This window comes from Hordeum vulgare, chromosome 7H, assembly GCF_904849725.1.
Source record: "Hordeum vulgare subsp. vulgare chromosome 7H, MorexV3_pseudomolecules_assembly, whole genome shotgun sequence".
Taxonomy (NCBI): Eukaryota; Viridiplantae; Streptophyta; class Magnoliopsida; order Poales; family Poaceae; genus Hordeum; species Hordeum vulgare.
In genome coordinates, this window is record NC_058524.1 from 630878847 (window position 1) to 630890523 (window position 11677).

Consider the following 11677-nt stretch of genomic DNA (forward strand, 5'->3'; position numbering starts at 1 on the left):
CCGAAAACCTTCCGGTAATCAAATGAGGTCATCCTATATATCAATCTTCGTTTCTAGACCATTCCGGAAACCCTCGTGACGTCCGTGATCTCATCCGGGCCTCCGAACAACATTCGGTAACCAACCATATAACTCAAATACGCATAAAACAACGTCGAACCTTAAGTGTGCAGACCCTGCGGGTTCGAGAACTATGTAGACATGACCCGAGAGACTCCTCGGTCAATATCCAATAGCGTGACCTGGATGCCCATATTGGATCCTACATATTCTACGAAGATCTTATTGTTTGAACCTCAGTGCCAAGGATTCATATAATCCCGTATGTCATTCCCTTTGTCCTTCGGTATGTTACTTGCCCGAGATTTGATCGTCAGTATCCGCATACCTATTTTAATCTCGTTTATTAGCAAGTCTCTTGACTCGTTCCGTAATACAAGATCCCGCAACTTACACTAAGTCACATTGCTTGCAAGGCTTGTGTGTGATGTTGTATTACCGAGTGGGCCCCGAGATACCTCTCCGTCACACGGAGTGACAAATCCCAGTCTTGATCCATACTAACTCAACTAACACCTTCGGAGATACCTGTAGGGCATCTTTATAGTCACCCAGTTACGTTGCGACGTTTGATACACACAAAGTATTCCTCCGGTGTCAGTGAGTTATATGATCTCATGGTCATAGGAATAAATACTTGACACGCAGAAAACAGTAGCAACAAAATGACACGATCAACATGCTACGTCTATTAGTTTGGGTCTAGTCCATCACGTGATTCTCCTAATGACGTGATCCAGTTATCAAGCAACAACACCTTGTTCATAATCAGAAGACACTGACTATCTTTGATCAACTGGCTAGCCAACTAGAGGCTTGCTAGGGACGGTGTTTTGTCTATGTATCCACACATGTAAATGAGTCTTCATTCAAAACAATTATAGCATGGATAATAAACGATTATCTGGATACAGGAATCATAATAATAACTATATTTATTATTGCCTCTAGGGCATAATTCCAACAGTCTCCCACTTGCACTAGAGTCAATAATCTAGCCCGCACATCATCATGTGAATTACATTGTAATAAATCTAACACCCATGCAGTTCTGGTGTTGATCATGCTTTGGCCGTGGAAGAGGTTTAGTCAGCGGGTCTGCTACATTCAGAACCGAGTGCACTTTGCATATATTTACGTCCTCTCCCTCGACGTAGTCGCGGATGAGGTTGAAGCGTCATTTGATGTGTCTGGTCTTCTTGTGAAACCGTGGTTCCTTTGCTAAGGCAATGGCACCCGTGTTGTCACAGAAAAGGTTATTGGATTCAGTGCACTTGGCACCACTCCAAGATCCGTCATGAACTGCTTCATCCAGACACCCTCTTTAGCCGCCTCCGAGGCAGCCATGTACTCCGCTTCACATGTAGAATCTGCTACGACGCTCTGCTTGGAACTGCACCAGCTTACCGCACCCCCATTAAGAATAAATACTTATCCGGTTTGCGACTTAGAGTCGTCCGGATCAGTGTCAAAGCTTGCCTCGACGTAACCTTTTACGGCGAGCTCTTCGTCACCTCCATACACGAGAAACATATCCTTAGTCCTTTTCAGGTACTTTAGGATATTCTTGACCGCTGTCCAGTGATCCACTCCTGGATTACTCGGGAACCTTCCTGTCATACTTATGGCCAGGCTAACATCCGGTCTAGTGCACAGCATTGCATACATGATAGAAGCTATGGCTGAAGCATAGCGGACGGAGCGCATATGCTCTCTATCTTCATCAGTTGCTGGGCACTGAGTCTTACTCAATCTCGTACCTTGTAAAACTGGCAAGAACCCTTTCTTGGACTGTTCCATTTTGAACCTCTTCAAAACTTTATCAAGGTATGTGCTTTTTGAAAGTCCTATCAGGCGTTTTGATCTATCCCTATAGATCTTAATGCCTAGAATGTAAGCAACTTCTCCTAGGTCCTTCATAGAGAAACTCTTATTCAAGTAATCCTTTATGCTCTCTAAAAACTCCATGTTGTTTCCAATCAGCAATATATCATCCACATATAATATTAGAAACGTCACAGAGCTCCCACTCACTTTCTTGTAAATACAAGATTCTCCAACCACTTGTATAAACCCAAATTCTTTGATCACCTCATCAAAGCGTTTGTTCCAACTCCGAGATGCTTGCACCAGTCCATAAATGGATCGCTGGAGCTTGCACACCTTGTTAGCATTCTTAGGATCGACAAAACCTTCGGGTTGTATCATATACAACTCTTCCTTAAGGAAACCGTTAAGGAACGCCGTTTTGACATCCATCTGCCAGATTTCATAATCGAAAAATGCAGCTATTGCTAACATGATTCTGACGGACTTAAGCATCGCTACGGGTGAGAATGTCTCATCGTAGTCAACTCCTTGAACTTGTGAAAAACCCTTTACCACAAGTCGAGCTTTATAAACGGTCAGATTGCCGTCAGCGTCCGTCTTCCTCTTAAAGATCCATTTGTTCTGAATAGCCTTGCGGCCCTCAGGTAGTACCTCCAAAGTCCACACTTTGTTCTCATACATGGATCCTATCTCGGAATTCATGGCTTCTAGCCATTTGTTGGAATCTGGGCCCACCATTGCTTCTTCATAATTTGCAGGTTCATTGTTGTCTAACAACATGATTGATAAGACGGGATTACCGTACCACTCTGGAGCAGCACGTGGTCTCGTCGACCTGCGTGGTTCGACAGAAACTTGAACTGGAGTTTCATGATCATCATGATCAACTTCCTCCTCAACCGGCGTCGCAACGACAGAGGTTTCCCCTTGCCCCGCGCCACCATCCAGAGGGATAAGAGGTTCGACAACCTCGTCAAGTTCTATCTTCCTCCCACTCAATTCTCTCGAGAGAAACTCCTTCTCGAGAAAAGCTTCGTTTTTAGCAACAAACACTTTGCCCTCGGATTTGAGATAGAAGGTGTACCCAACTGTCTCTTTTGGGTAACCTATGAAGACGCACTTTTTCGCTTTGGGTTTCAGCTTTTCAGGCTGAAGCTTTTTGACATAAGCATCACATCCCCAAACTTTAAGAAACGACAACTTTGGCCTTTTGCCATACCACAATTCGTATGGTGTCGTCTCAACGGATTTTGATGGTGCCCTATTTAAAGTGAATGCAGCTGTTTCTAATGCATAGCCCCAAAACGATAACGGCAAATCAGTAAGAGACATCATAGATCGCACCATCTCTAATAGAGTACGATTACGACGTTCGGACACACCATTACGCTGTGGTGTTCCAGGCGGTGTTAACTGTGACACAATTCCACATTGTCTTAAGTGAGTACCAAACTCGAAACTCAGATATTCACCCCCACGATAAGACCGTAGGAACTTGATCTTCTTGTTACGATGATTTTCCACTTCACTCTGAAATTGCTTGAACTTTTCAAATGTTTCAGACTTGTGTTTCATCAAGTAGACATAACCATATCTACTCAAATCGTCAGTGAAGGTTATTTTGAACACACTCAAATATTAGTTGGAATATTTCCAACCATTACTGAAGTTTTCAACATTTTTGAAAACTTGAAAGTTTTTGAATTCAAATTTAAACTTGAATTCAGTTGCCTTTTGAGTTTAAATAAAATGCCAAATGTGTTTTTAAAATAGTTTTCTTCCCTGATAATTTGTTTTCAAGAATTATCAGAAAAGTTGAAATTTTCTTAAGGCCATTTTGGGTTCATTGATTTTAACAAGTGGCTAGGGTTTTTGGGGTTTTGTTTCACCACTTGCTTTGAATTTGTTTCAAGTTCTTGAATGCAATGGAAGTAAACATGAGCACAATGCTAACCCTAGTTAGGGATCGAGGGATGTGACAATGGCAGTGTGTGTAATATATATTCAGGAGAAAAGAGTAGATAGTCCAGCGCTCTGGGTCGATGTGATTACGAGAACCTAATTAGTAAAATCTTTGACTCGAAAGAGAAGAGAGAGTAGCAGAGCCCAGAGTATAGGAAAGGAGTAAAAGATACTAATAACACCCAATTGAGATGTGGGCCCGTAAGCCACAACATCAGTGTTAGTAATGTTTTTCAAACACTAGACTCAACTTGGGCCAAGGAGTTGGAAAGGGGGTTACCTACAGGCAGTCGGCTCTGATACCAACTTGTGACGTCCTTGGTTTAATCGTACGCTAATCATACACGCAAATGCGTACGGTCAAACCCAAGGAGTCACAGAAAGATATCACAACACAACTTTAGACACAAATAAAACAATATCAGCTTCATATTACAAGCCAGGGGCCTTGAGGGCTAGAATACGGAAGCTCGATAAACACACGAGTCAGCGGAAGCAACAATATCTGAGTACAGACATAAAACATGGGGTGCCTTAGAGAAGGCTAGCACAAAAGATACAACGATCAAACGAGGCGAGGCCTCTTGCCTGGGAACCTCCTAACTACTCCTGGTCATCAGCGGCCTCCACGTAGTAGTAGGCACCGTCGGGGTAGCAGTCATCGTTGGCGGGGACCTTCATCTCCTGGGCTCCATCATATGGTCGAAGCACGGATCAAGGGGGCAAAGGGGGAGCAAAGCAGCGGTGAGTACTCATCCAAAGTACTCGCAAGTCTTACATCAGAACTATTCTAAGTATGCATCAGTATCAAAGAAGGGGGGGTGGTTCATATGTGGACTGACCGCAACAATGCGGGAATAAAGAGAGAAGGCCTAGTCCTATCAAAGACTAGCATCTTCAAGGTCTTGCAGCAATAGACGAGAGTAGAACAGGGGTAACACATTAATAGTCATATTGTTGCAGCAATATTAAAGTGAGGTCACGCCCAGAGATCCTCCCTCGAATCCCTGCAAGGAAGCAATCCCGAGGCAACTAATTTCCAGTTAAGTAACCATTGTAGTTGTATAAGATCAGGGCACAACTCCAAGTCATCCTGTAACCATGGACACGACTATTCGAATAGTTAATTTTCATCCCTGCAGGGGTGCACCACATGTCCTGTCTCGCTCGATAACACTCTGGCTGGACACACTTTTCTGGGTCATGCCCGGCCTCGAAATATCGACACGTCGTAGCCCCACCTAAGACTAATCAGAGAGGCCAGCCCATCGGTCTAAATCCTAAGCGCAAAGGGTTCATGGGCCCAGTTCCCCTCCGCGCTCCTGCATGATGCGAGGGCCGCCGACGTCAGTCCTAGCATCCCTTAATCACAAGCGCGATGCATCTCGGGACCACTCGGGCGCGCGCCACTACGTTGCGGACATCTGAAAAGCTTCGACTGATACCGCGACGCCAAGTACCCATAATTCTTCCCGCGTAGCCGGTTAGTGCGAAAAGGTATCCGACCAACCCAGATCGAATACCCAAATCCATTAACATTTTAGTTAGGCCATCGACACAATCTCACGGGAATCCACCCGTCTTAACAACTAATCACCAATGATCCCAGTAACATGGTCGAGTAACTGTGTGGTTGTAACATCAGGGGGAATCGGAGGTATCACCCTTGTTGGATTCCGAACAATGTATTTGTCAAGGTGGGCTTGGAGGAATCACCCTCAGGGGTCCCACACTTGAGGGGTTGCACGACAGAGGCGTCATCGGGAATGGTGAAAGAGGAATCACCCTTGATAACCACGACCGACTAGCTAGACTACAGAGATATCATCAGGAGTACTTAGCGAGGTGTCACCCTCGGTACCCGATAGTATCTCTGTAGCATCGTACAACTAGGGGGTGTATGTGATGTGTCGGGTCTGGCTCGTCGATCAAGGATCGAGATTTCAAAGCAAGCGGGGCAACTGAACTGCGGGGTCAGAGAGGATGACTGCTCCACCTATACTAAGCAGAATTAAAGTACATGACTGAAAGTAGCAGTTCATCAAAAACAGGCTATGCATCAGATATAGGAGTTAACTACAACAGTAGCAAAATACTAATGCAAGTAGTAGGAAGAAAGACATAGGCGATATACGAATGATCAAGGGGGGGTTGCTTGCCTTGCTACTCTACGGCAAAGGACTGATCGGCAGGGTCGTAGATTTAGCCAGCAACAATGTCAGTCTCGGGGTCTACCGGTAACAAGAGGGGGAAGAAACAATAAATAATAGCAACGGTGCAACACAATGCAAGACATGGCAAGATGCAGGCTAGACATCAGCTAACGCAGCAATATCCGTCATAGACGGGTCGGAAGAATATTTGACGATATTCTCCAGGTCTCGGGCTACTACCGGACAGATGGAAAAACGATGGAAAAGTTTCATGTTTGCTATGCTAGGGACGCGTAACAGACGAATGGACCGTGTATCCGGGTTCGTCTCATTCTGCTGATCATCTTTCATGTTGAAAATATTTTGATGTGACATACAGATTATTTTATATTAATTTTTAAAGTTTTATTAAATATTTAGGAATTAAAAACAGATTTAAATAATCTAATTAAATGCAATTATGACATGAGCATGATGTCACGCTCACATCAACAGTTGACTGGTCAACTGACCAATGGATCCCATGCATCATAGGCACAAGTTTTAATTAATATTAAATATTAATTAATCAGAATAATTTAGTGGGGCACCCACGTTTCATACTCTAATTATTCTAATTACCCAATAATTAATTAAATAATATATCTATTTATTTATTTAATAAAACATATTTTAATTTTTATATTTTTAATTTTCACATTTCTTTAAAAGAGGGTGTGGGGCCTCCCTATCATAGACAGCGGGGTGGGTTGGACCCATCGGTAAGTGGCTTAGGCCACATACACATTTTACCATGAGATACATATCCACACATTTAACGTATTCAACCATATACTGACATACATAAATACATGCATACGTGCATCTCATACATACAAAATACGTACGACATCTAATACATACATACATACGCAATAGATCATTTATTTTCATTTCTTTCTTTTCATCTCCTCTCCTAACTCTCTATGTTAACAGAGACTCTCAAACTCTCAACCTCACAGAGAGAGAGGAACATCTCCAACATCGCCTACATGATCCTAACGGCGTCGGAACGGAGCGCTGTTTGCCGGAACAGAACCGGGACGGCGCGAGGAAGGAGACGGTGGGAGGAGCCCGAAGAGGGGCTCACCGACGTTGACGAGAGGGCCAAGTGAAGCCGGAGTTCTCAGGATGCTGATGAGACGGCGAGGAGGAGGAGGAGGCGGTGACGGTGGTCACGCGGTTCCGGTGAGGTCGTGCCAGCGAGGGGAGCCGGCCGGAGGGGCCCCGGTGAGGAGGGGCACCCGGACATGTGAGGGTCGCCGGAGGGGCTCCTGGGGCCGTGGTGGGGCGGTGCTCGGTCTGCTAGATGGGGTGGTGTAGGGGAGGGAGGCCGGCGGGATTGGGGCTCCCGGTCTCTGGGAGGAGCAGAGGGGAAGCGAACGGGAGGCTGTCAGGGGATCTATGGGGGGATGCGCGGGGGATCTGGGAGAGAGAGGAGGTGTCGATGGGAGGGGCTCTCTCGTGGGGAGGTGACCGGGAGTAGGATGCGTCTCGTGGGGAGTCGGCTCGGTGGTAGGTGGGGTGGGATGTACCGAGAGAGAGAGACAAGGGCTTCTCTAATGGGGATTAGGTGGGGGCCTCGTGATCGAGGGGTAGGTGGGAGGGTTGGCGATCGTGCGGGTGGGTGAGGCAAGCCGGAGAGAACAGGGGTGGCGGCGGCGGCCAGGGAACAGGGAGAGGGGGGTGTCGGTTAGGGTTGCCCTCCCTGGGGGGCTTTATACCCTGGTATTGCTGGGTGATTTCAAGAACATCATGGTATCTACCCTCTGAATGTAAGTGGATGCCGCCCAGGTTTAAAAAGATCAAACATACTTAGTGACTAGTAGCTTCCGTGTGCGACCACTGGCTATTATGGGCTCTGGCTTAGTTGATCAGTCGTGGAAACCTTACCCGGATGTGCCAGCTGATGTAGCTATGATAGGTGGGATGGGCCTCCTGTGGGACTAGGTGACTGCTTCTGAAAGACTTCGTCTCAATCTTCGGGTTGGGTCCAGTGGATACAGCGTACTAACCTCTGCAGAGTGTATAAACTAATCATGATTAGCCGTGTCCCCGGTTATGGACAATTTTGAGCAACTAGGCCATTACAGTTGTTGGATGATCTTGAAAGATGACACACTTAATAAAACTTGGTGGGAAACTTAATAATGGTAATAGGTTGGAGTTGGAGATTCCAATTCAACCATATGGTGAATTATTGTAGCAAACTAACTAAAACTTGACTATTAGGTAGCTATGAGGATAAAATCAGCTTTCTGCAAAATAACCATCAGCCTTTCTCTTGTTATACAATGCATATACATGTAGGTTTGTTATATTATTTTTCCTGTGTAACTTGCAATGTATCATACAAGTATTGACCTATATGGCTGCAACGTATCATGTTGCAGGATATTCATACGAGGAGTAAGGTACCGTTAGGGTCGCGAGTCTTCACTCAACATCGCCAGTGGGCTATGATGGGACTCATCGTTATTATTCTGCTACTTTTCCGCTGTGTATTAGAATAAATGATGCACTTGCTATTCTGGTTTTCATCTATACTGTGTGTGCTAGTGAGTCGATCCAGGGACTAGCACAGTAAAGCACAGAGACTCAAATCCTTCGAGGTTTGGTCGTTACATTTTCTCGTTTGACTTTATCATAAATCTTCGAATTACGATTCGGTTCCAACCAACACGAGATCATTGATATAATTAACGGTGGTGTGGCATCATTAGCGTGGGATCACTGTCGCTTAATTAGAATCATCATTGTAGCGAAAGTCGAGGATGTCACAGGTATGTCCGGGTGGAGGATGGGATAGGGAGGAGGACGAAGTCTACACGTGAGTGGCAGTGGTAGGAGGAAATCGGGAGGAAATTACACTATATGGTGTAATCTGGAGGAGGGTGGTGGTGTCACACAAAAGGAACATGAGTATATACTTAATTTGATGTAATTGTGAAGTTGTGTCCATTCTGTCTTGTTTAAGCCAGCTGGCCGGCCGTTGAGTATGTGTGTCTCATTCTTATCCATCTAATCACATGCACTGTAGTATTTTTCTGGTATTAATTAAGTCCATCTATTTGTAATATATTCTCTACGTAGCTATTTACATGAAAAATTAATTAATTAGGGGTTGATCCAACTCCTGGATTAGGGGACTCTTTGTCGTGGTCAATAAGCAATTACTTTCTCAGCCATGACTCTTGTATAGTTTTTTAGTGTCCTCCAAACAGCAAGCCACACAATCCTAAGGAAAAAAAGTCTTATAGCAACCAAAAAATCAAACAAGTTTCCTTCTCGACATTGTCTTTCCTGCTAGGATTCAGAATCCTACTTGGTATGACGTTCTTAATTATTTCATGTAGTCCAAAATGCTAAAAAAAATCAAAACTCTTCCGAGAAAATTTAAATATGGAGCATGCATAGACTGACAACAGTAATCAATTTTCAATAAGACTGGCAAGGGCGCAGACAATATGTAAATTTATTATAACACACGTGCACGCTACATATCATTGTGGACACTCTCTATGGCCTTATTGCAAGCAGAAAGAGCAAATAAATAGGCTTGTGAGCTCACACACATGCATAAATGCATAACATATATGTAATTCAGACAAACACATGGTTCAACCAGAGTTGTCCCCAAACATTCAACAACTTATTGTAGGTAAACATTAACATAACTTGACCATAGCTTGAAGCAATGCATCATATGCATGTGAATGGCATCCATACTAGTAGCAGTGCAAGCATATCTTTTATTTTTCTCCTTCCATCGCGACATTGGCTCCCATTTCTTTCATCTTAGCAACAACTATCAAATTGAAATATTGAACTACAATTAGCTCATGAGTTAATTTTGCATGGAAAGAGAATATAAGATATATGCTTGTCGAAATTAATATGATTGAAGTTTTGAGATGGCACATCAAGTCAATCAAGTACTTTAATGAAAAATCATGGAAGGTTATACATAGGTATTAGTCCATAAGACAATACATAGCTTGCATGCAGATATATCAAAGGCATTGCATAAAGTTAGTTCAGTGAATCTCCTCGAATCGGCAAGAATACAGGGGAAACAACAAGTGTTCTTGCATATTGTGTCGGAGCCACCTGCGGCAATACAAGCAAAACAACATGCTTTTGCTCGGGCGCTTACGCAGCAGCCACACTGTGCTGCGGTGGTCGAGTGAACAGCGATGCTCAATACGAGCAGGCACATGATCGCCTTCAAAGTGGTAGTGCCAGTGAGCATCCTCTGGCCCTCCATTGTCTCCTTTTGTTGTTGCTACCTGTCTTGGTTACCAAGCTTGGGTTGTTTGTTTTGTGTTGAGAGGTGCTTCTTGAATGGTTGTTGCGCCTACAATTTATAGGCAGTTGTGTTACGTTATGATGGGAATAAGGTGTGAATGGGTGGGAATCAAGTAGTATTCGATGTGTCACTAAAGATAATTGATGACTTAGTTTGGAATACATGATAAATACATTCATATGTATCTAGCGGAGGAAACACTACTTACATATCATATTCAATGTTAGGGAGAAAGTAAGAACCACACCAATAGTGTGGAATGAGACACCCAAAGTTAGCCGTATCACGGGAGGACCTACAATATTACTAGTTCGGAAGAGACAACGATGAATGAAAGTAACTCTATCCTGTCAGAGATTGTTTTTAGGTAGCAACTTTTGGTGTTGAATATAGCTTTATGGACATATGTATGGTCTTGTGCTAATACAATTTCAGCATGTTATTCATATATATTTCTCTCAATATTGATTGGAAGCCAGATAGCTAGTTGGCTCACTATGATAGACCTTTCGCAATGTTTATCTTCTCCTTGGTGTTGGAGATCATATGATAAGTATGACATATGTGCAACTTGATCCCAAGTCTTCATATGTCAATCCCCAAATTTACAACTTGCACGCACTATGCACAACAATTACTACCCCTTTTTCTCAAGCACCTTTTTCTAATTTATTTGTTCATGAATATCACAATGCCATTTTAATAAACAATATATTTTTATTCAGCTAGCGAAGGGCGCCAACACTCAATTTTTATCCAATACATGAAAAGTGTGTATGTATATAAACATTAGAGTTGTCTCAAACTTTTTTTATATTTTTTTTATCAATGAATCCATGTTTATAGGTTTTTTATCCAAGACTAGTGACTTGTATCAGACTTGTTTTTATATGCAAGGAAACGTTACAGAAGTGATATGACGCAATAGACCGGGATTAACCTAAAAATGGCATACAATTCATAAAAATTATATACTTTCCAAACAAAATATTTTATGTGACATGGTTTCCCGAAAAAATACCAAAATTGAAGTATGATACTTTAAAAACAAGTGATCTCAACAATAGGTGTCATGTATGGTATATCCATGGCTAATGTGGTGATAGTTTTTGCGTATTCGGCACACACATACCTCCATCTTTGCATGGCTAATGTGAACTAGGCTCAATCATGAGGTTATGAAAATAAACGAGTTACTTAATTTGGAATCCGATCGATGTAAGGACTTCTAATGGCTACTTCTTACCTATATATTGAGACATCCTCGAGTCACGATCCAAAAAAGAAGTTTACATTGATGATGAATGTTGTGTTAGTCTTTGTG